General features: G+C 38.0%; 1 protein-coding gene across 1 annotated transcript in view; it reads right to left on the bottom strand.

The window, feature by feature from the left end:
- The window catches only part of ARVCF (armadillo repeat gene deleted in velocardiofacial syndrome), a 259,690-nt gene that overhangs the window by 170,473 nt on the left and 80,314 nt on the right, over window positions 1–8,903 (bottom strand). The window contains exon 2 of the mRNA XM_017734735.1: window positions 1,462–1,528. The gene's annotated coding sequence lies outside the window, so the exon portion shown is untranslated. The remainder of the gene's footprint in view (window positions 1–1,461; window positions 1,529–8,903) is intronic.

Genomic DNA, 8,903 nt, shown 5'->3' with positions numbered 1-8,903 from the left:
ATTAGGGAAAATATTGGATTTAGGGGGTCAGTATCAATTGTCTTTTGGACAAATCATTTCCTTCCAGATAGCTATAGTTAGACTCTGATCTCACCCATTCCAAGCCTATCCTACATTTTTATCTTTGACTAAATCTTAATGCTTTTTGTAGTTTATATCCCCCATCAAGAATATTTCCTATTTCCAAGAACAAACTTATCACTAGTGCTTAATTACAGTTATTTGGAAGCAGAAGTATTTCTTCCAAATCACTGAAGATCTGCTCCAAGAAACAACTTTCTATTCAAACATCCCTTTTTAATAACCATCCTGCTGATAACTGCTGAGTGGGAAAAATAACAATTTTGCTTTAACTTTCTAACCACTTCAAATGTTTAAAGCAAATTCTCTCTATTACATTAAAATTAAAATCCTGCACTGTATAAATAGGAATACCTTTCAGCTGTAATAAACACTTCTAACTCATTTCATTAAGACTGTGAAAGTAACAGAGGTAAGTCCGAAACAATTCAGACAGTAAATACAACGTAAACTCTGCTGAGAATCTTTCCTGCAAACTGCTTTGAAACTTTAAATGGGCTATTTATTTTCAATAAAACGTTTTGGTTTGACATATATAAAAGGAAATATGTTTAATCTAAAAACAATCAAATGAAAATGGAAAGAACTTTATAAAAATCAGTAACATGATATGTGTTATTCAGAGGATTATTTTCAAGGAATGCTTGGCTAAAACTATAATCCACCTACACGGAGAGAAATAAAGCAGTACACAGAAGGGAGCAATATTTCAGGAAAATAAACAAGAGTACTTTAATATTTAATCCCATTATTCACTTTCAAGTTCCCAGATTTGAAACAGATACACCAACGTATTGAGGTGAATTCAGAGCAGCTGAAAATATTTATGGTCATCCTCGAAGTGACGAGAGAATTGACCTTTTGATTCCAGAAAGGCTAAGATACAGCTGGTAGGGAGAGTATGGAGAGAGGAAGAGACATCCTAAGAGTCTGACCCTTACTGCCTGTAGCAAGAAGTCCCACAGTTGAGAGACATGCCCTGCTCTGTCAGGGTTAGAATGAAGCTAAACAAGTATTTCCATGGTAATAGGAAAAGGGAGACATGGATCAGAGATGGCACAAAAGAGAAAACTGCCATCCCTGTTTCCCTCAGCTGCACTTGCATTTTACCCCTGCCCCTGCCTTGGCTCTGGACACAACGATGGCAGAGAGTCTTGTCCTAGTTCCAGTTGTAAGAGCTATCATAGGTATTCCCTTCTTTCTGCTCCTCAAGCATTCTACCACTATGTTAAACAAATTGTAGTTGGTCCTCAATAGCATGCAAACGAAGGAATTTCTGAGAGGTGTAAAGACAATTTAATAAAAGGACAATGATTTAAGAACACACATAATGAAACAGTAACAAGACACTCAAGAGACTCAGCTGCAGAAACACAGTACCTTTTATAATGTTTCTTTCTTGTAGCAGCTTTTAAGATGGAAATTCTCCCTTGGTTCGATAATAACTCTGTAAGAGAAACAAAGAAAATAACAAGGATCTTTATTCCATCTGGGGAAAGTAGGAAGAGGGGATTATTTTTAAATAACTGATAGCATTTATATAATACTGTGGAAGTCTATTAGTTGTATCTCTCCTTGGTTCCCCTTCCTGAGTCACGCTGGTTTACAAAAAAGCATTAGCTCTAGAATCTATTCCACCATCACCTGAAATCCCAAGAAAATCCCACAGAACTGGAGTATTGAAAGTGAACTCCATCAAAAGATCCTCTTGATTTCTGTCCCAGTGCCACTCATATGTGCATATATCACACATTCCTGAACTTAAAATTAAGCCAATATATATTTAATTCCCCATTAATTCCTAGATTTAAAAGCAAAAAATGTTTCCCTCATAAGCAAACACCACAGCATTTTCAGTCACCCAGGTCTAAATGCCATCTAGTGGCTCTAAAAATTGTCAACTGTGGCTCCACAGATACATCTCATCCTGTTTGACTTTTTTCTTCTAACAGCAGGAAATAAAGAGAAATTAGGGCAGGAAATTCACCAGAAAGAACTCAACGTTTTTCAATATCTCATTTTTTGTTAGAGCTTCATGCAGGATTCCCATTACAGCACTTCCTATCCCAGCAATTGCTCAAAGTTAACCAGCAGGATCCTTTGTCTTGGCTTCCCACTCTCCTGCTCTCTTTCTGAGATCAAGAACATTTCAGGCAGTTGATTCCTGAAGATCACCCTTGCTGGCTTTCTCACTCAGGTAAAGTTTATCCAAAAACCAGGTATGCCACGACCCTTCCATGACACATGGCTCCATCACTAGACCCTTCCTCACTGCTCCTCCTTTGCCTGGAAGGCACAGGCAGGCCAAATAAATATGTGAGTGGTAAGTAAGGAAAAGCACTTGAATCCTGCAGACTCAGTGTAACCACAGAGGTGCTAAAAGAAAATTCTACATCTCTGATGTAAGAAGAGAGGCTTCTTTGAAGCCTAATTTCTTTTAGCTTTTGTCACATAACAAGAATATGACTATCTCCTCTAAGTAAGCTATTTTTATTTATTAAAATATTCTCCATTTTTAAGCCAGAAATAAATAATGATTTACAATTAATGTCACGTGGAATAGACAAAAACTACTGGAAAAAAATACTTCCCTTGATTTTTCTTTCCTCCTTTTTCACCTGTATTTTTGTTGGTTTTGATTCAGAGTCAAGAAGACAAGCTGCCTAAGGCTTGGGACGTCCAGGGTAAGACCCAGTCCCACTACAGCATTCGTGTTCAGCTGTGGGTTGTTGAATATTTTTTTATCATATAACCTGGGAATAAAGTGCATTTGCCTACTTCACAAGATCTCAAAAATATGAATATAAAACATCAGAGCTCTTATATACACCCACACTATTACTGGTGGTCTTCTAGTGATAATCACATCTGTATACCCTTAAATTTAGCATTGATTACCAAGAAAAAACTACTTGTCTTTTCAATACAAACCTACATGTTCATTTTAGTCTTTGGGCAGAGTATTTGGCAAACCAGAGACAATCCCTAACATGCTGTGCGGGTTATGGCAAACACCTGGATCAGATAAGGCCGTGTTCACCTGGGCTCAGTCCAGCTGCCAGTGGGAGTGTTGGTTTATATCAGCTGATGCCAGCTCAGAGTTTCAGCCCCAAATCCTGGGAAGCCTGGAGCTTGCTGAGGCTCATGGCTATCCTGCAAAGTCCCCTCTTCAGCCCTTGGTGCTGCCCATTAGATAACATGTCCTGTGGGGAGAGGGGGGAAAACCAACCAGCTTGGACAGCATGACATTTAATAAAACACCTTTATTTCATTACAAAAATGCTGCTTCATTCTAGTGATATACTTTTATTGCTGATTTTAATCAAGTATCTTACAGCTCTCAAATGGGAAAGGTGAAGAAAAACCTGTAATGCCTTTTCAGATTGCTTGTTATCTCTCACTTGTAACTAATTACCCCAGTCTCACTGTTGAAGACTGAGCGGTTTTATGATTGCTTGCCAACAAATGACTAAAAAAAAAAGAAATTAGACAATTAGTCTCTAGCTATAGTAACTAATTAAGATAAATATTTTCAGAACAAAGAACTTAACAGAACATCAAGGCACTGACACTGCAAAAATGTCTGGGAAAGTAAATCATGTATCAGCAAACCATGTCTTGCCAGTCAGCAAGTTCCACAACTGCATCCCAACCACACTTCATTCTTATCCTACTCCAGTGAACATAATTAGTTATTAAAGCTTTTCTAACATAATGAGAATGTGAGCAGCTTATTGGACTGCAGGAAGACTTAGGGACAAATTTTGATTCTGCACCATTGCAAATGTGTGCAAACAGCATGATGGAAAGTACTGTAGCAACCTATTCTACCATTCCTTTTTCCTAATGCCTTATTTCGTATCATCAGCTATGCCTGGACTGTGCTGGTAATCCATTCCTCCCATCTTCTCGGCCCCTTACTCAAAAGGCTTCAGAGCATGTACCCAAGCTCTTGAAAACACACGCTTTCAGTCAGTGTGAGGAGCAGCCTTCAGCCAGGTACAGGCTGGGTAACTCCACTGGACTGCCTGGCCCTTGGCTCACACTGTGGCAGTCTGAGTGTCAGTGACACGGAGCCAGTGTGACACAAACCAGGGCTGGAACACGTTCTGGGGCACGGAGTGGATCCCTCGCCTCTGCACAGAAACTGGTGACATTAACACTGCCAAGCGTGAGGCAAGCAGGCAGTGTAGTCCAAAATAAATGAGATGGACAAGCAGACTGCTTTTCAATTCAGCTGCAATACTACTATAAGAACACATTGCAAACCCTTGCCCAGGGCATGAATGGAAAGCCTTTACCTTTGGCTCTGTCACTCAAACGACCTTCTCTCTGACATTTCTGGCATTAAAATAACTAATAAAGAATTTGGATGATGTAATTTATTTGGTAGCAGAAAAATTACCTGCAGGCCCATGGCTCTAGCCCTCGCTGCTCACTTACAACCTCAAATCAGCCTCAAGGAACTAATGTTTCCCCTTACAGCAGTGGATTGCAGTCAGCACAACTTCACTTGCCAACAGCTACCCCAATAGGAAAGAGACCAGTGGAAAAGAGCTCACTTACTCCCAAATTAATTTGTCTGTCCATGTTTTTTTTTTTATTGATTGCAACAAGCTGATACCCTCCAATTGTATGTTTTCCTTGGCAAGAGCTCTGTCACAGATAACTCACCAGAAGTTTGGGAAGAGCTGAACAGAGATCTCCGAACTGTATTTTGCATATGCTGTGATTTACTTAACCAAGAGACAAGGAGGTGGAAAGAAAGAATTTTCTTCCTTCACCTTACATCTTCATTTGCTAAACTGCTATTTTATTTCACAAAGAAATGTAGGGTATTCTGACTGACAGCACAGTTCTGCTTTTATGTAAGGTATCAGATGGCAAACATGAGGTAGCTACATTACACAACTCAGTGTGTGGGTATATGCTCTGTCACAACTTGCATCAAAACATATGAAACAGTCATGGGAAGTGAGGTTTCTCATCTTAAAGATGTGATACAAACATAATGAACAGCAGCCACCCCGCACACTCATTACAAATCTTTCCATCAAAAGAGGTGGACTTCAAGCTGTTTGATATTTTAATATTTACACTCAATTATCTCTAGAAATTTATTTAAAACAGTACTATTTTTGTGTTACTTAGGAGCTCTGAGTTCCCTTAGAAACTCCTACTCATTCTTAATTATAGTGTAAATCAGCATGTTAACATCAAGCGAGCAACCACTAACTAAAGCAGCTGATACAAATGCAGACAAAGTTCGGACAGAAGTAGTGGCAAAATGCCCAGAAAGTTCCAAACCCCCTCTGAACAGCTCAGTCAATGTGGAGAGATACACAGACCTTTCAAAAGAGAGGCGCTGGGTAATAGCAGTTATTGCCAGTAAATTTTATATAAATAATATAAAAGCAGTAAAGAGCCCATGCATCAGTACACAGACATGTCACAGATAAGAACTGTGGCTTTTTAAAATGTCAGGACTGAAAATGTACAACAGCCTATAAAAGTCACTCAAGTCATTACTTGCTACCAGTGAAGTAAATCATTTATTAAAGAAACAACAGCTGAACTTACTCTGCCAAACCAGGGGCACCTATTTCCTCTGCTGTGTTACTGTGTTGATAAAGACATGACATATTAAAAAAAAATGTATGAAATACAGAACTACAAAAGCCAATGTACAGTCATTCACTTCACTGTGCTATGATACAAGCAAAATTAAAGCTAATCCTTTCTTCTGAAGGAAATATCACAGACTTCTGTGCATTTGGTAAATTAATATTTATAAGAAGCCCAGACAGTTTAGTGTTTTTAATACAGGACTAAGATTTCCTCCTGAACATCAAACAGAGAAGTTGCACTAAAACAGCAGTTTCTTTATTGCAACAAACTAAATGACAGTATTTCCAAGATTTGCTTTCCATCATGTCATTCTGATCAGCAACTGTGTACAACTGGGACATTTGCAAAATCCACCAAGTAGCCGTGAATTATACATTCCTAACTCTTTAAAGTTAACACATAATAATCTTCTTATCAAGAGCCTGCTGACAGCTGCCAGTGCTACGTTCCTAATAATCCTCATTACAGACATCTAGGAATGGAAAAACATGGTATACATGGTCTAGTACCACAAGGGTGCACATATATATGTAATAAGTGAGACTTTACCAACAGCATTGTTTCAAGAACTTACATAGCAATAAAACTACAACTGAACACCTTTTATTGAAAAATGTAATTTAAAATTTTACAGCCTAATATGCGTAGGAATTCATCACAATTAAATTAAAATGCAACACTTGATCACTTTTAATGAAAATTTTGAGAGGAATTCTGTTATATTACATGCTAACATGGAGTTTCATTTAATTTAGATGATGAATTATCTAATTTTGTTTTCTGGTATACTAAGGGTATCTAAATTGAACTTGATAGCATTCACGGGGTAACCAAAGTCACCTTTTCTGTATTACAGAAAGAGGATAAATTTATTCATTTAGATGGGAGGCAAAGGTGATCTTCCAAAATTCTATAATGAAATGTAATCTTGGAAAAAGAAGGATAAAAAAATTAATCCTGGTTTTAGTAATAATACATTAGTGCCAGTAAAGTTCACAACAACTGTGGGAAACTGGCTGAAGATGTTTATATTCTCCAGGGTAGAAATTCCTCTCTCAAGCAAGCCAGACCCAGTCCTGTAACCATAAAGTTAAGGGAGTGAACTTTCCAAAGTAAGCTGGAATTTTTAGAAAAATCTTTGTTCACAATTTTAATTCAAAAAGGAAAACTGCAGTTTGCAATCAATATCCTACTGTACTCATACAGCACAGATTAGCTGCTGTAACACAGCAGAGTGCTGTCCCAGTTTCACTGGGATGACAATAACCAGCAGCACTGTGCAGTCAGCACCGTCAGATGTTCCTGTGGTGCTCTGACAGCGTTCTGGCGTGTTCATGATGCTGCACTCACTGCCCGTGGCCAACATCTTCTGCCCTGGCAATTACACTGGCAAGGGTTCAACTCAAAACAAAAGCAGCTACCAGATATTTCGTCAAGCTAGGAAACTTCTTACCAAAAATATGTACTTGAAAAATATCCAGTTCTTTCTGTGCCCAAACGGAAGAAGAAAATCAGCCTAAGTGAAAGCTTAACTAACAATATTTTGTGAATAAAATTATAGGGTAGCCTAGCTTAAGAACTCTGTTTTCCTGATAAATTTGCATTACTGCAGATAAATCTGAACACTCTTAATAGTCTAAGCTGACCTCTAGAATACTTCATGCAGTCATTACTAGACCAGCACCTAATCCTGTAACTGGCATAAGACCTTCTACCACAGACAGATTACCATTACAGGCTAATAAAGGTAAAAGAAAGGAACAAAAAAAATGCAGGTAAGATTGGAGAAATCACAGAGAGAATGACAACTTGCTGAAGGTCAAGAGCTGTGAGTGAAACATCTCTGGAATCTCAGAAGTAATCCTTAAAACCTAAGTGATGCCTTCCTCTTATCATTAAAAAAGATGCAGGGGAATGAGGCCTCAGTCACATCTCTTACAGTTCTTCACATGAAGCAGGATTTTAGATTTTTTTTTTTTAAACAAGAACTTAGAAAAGTAGCTTGAAACAAGGGGAGTCCTGTAGCAAACCTGCAGAATTCATAGCACTCTCATGGGTGGTAGCAGCTGTACACATCTTCCAGAAAACTGGCAAGGTGGATGCATGTATATGCAGGTAACCTTAATGAACATTCCCAAACTAACAAAATACCTACGAACAGTTAGGAACCCAAAAGGTACAAGTAGTCAGATCACTTCATATGTGCTAGCATTCTTTAAACTTTATTCTACAGAAGCACTGATTTGACTAATGAGGTTTTGGCAGTAGAAACTGCAAGGATACAAAATCTGTACCTGGATGACAGTGAAAGAGCACAGCACGTCTGACTTACACAACAATTACGTATATTCTATTTAACTGCATAACAATGTTTCCATTTGTCTTTGTTTAAAATAAATTTAATATGTTCTGTTTATTAATGATGAAGGGAGGAGTTCACATAAAGAGAAAAGTAGGGTCTGTACTCAGTCATGCACATGGAACAGTGTGACATTAGCACAGATTAGGATCACTAATATAAATTGCTTCAATAAAGCAAAGGGAAAATTAGAGGTGAATTACTGTAGTAATATAAACTGAGAAACAATTGCCAAGGAAAGATACAAATATCATCCAAACTTGTTGCTCTAAGCTATGTAAAACAGATGGGTAGGAAGAATATCTAGGGATAGAAGAAATCAATCATTTGCAGTTGATATAGATGAGAGCTTAGTAACCTTTGCCGGCCAACTGGGAATTCACACAAAAAGCTGGGATAGCTTAATGAAGAAGGAAATACAAAAAACATTTCTATTCCAAGTCCCAGAACGCTTACAAAGCTTCATGCTTCATTCTAATGCATGCAGGCTACTGGGCAGTCCTAGCACTCGGGCTATTTAAAGACACACTAACTTATTCAAACACTCGGCTACAGGTCTTTCAATTCCCAGGACAAACAAGAGCAGCTAAAACACGCACTGTTAGCTTCCAGAAGTATGTGTTCCCACACTCACATAAAAGTTCTGTAAGTATCTATAATCTTACATTAATTGAAGGACAGTAAAGATACACATTTATTAACAGAGTTTGTTTCTTAGTGTTTTCAGTGCATACGTTCAACGATCGTAGAATTTTAACGGTTTGTTGGGTTTAATCTGGTCCTTAAACGCTAGAAGAGTTCAGCCTCTTCTTTTAAGAGGATTAAAACATGAAAG

This window comes from Corvus brachyrhynchos, unplaced genomic scaffold (assembly GCF_000691975.1).
Source record: "Corvus brachyrhynchos isolate BGI_N302 unplaced genomic scaffold, ASM69197v1 scaffold114, whole genome shotgun sequence".
Taxonomy (NCBI): Eukaryota; Metazoa; Chordata; class Aves; order Passeriformes; family Corvidae; genus Corvus; species Corvus brachyrhynchos.
This window is presented reverse-complemented; position numbering and strand designations above follow the sequence as displayed.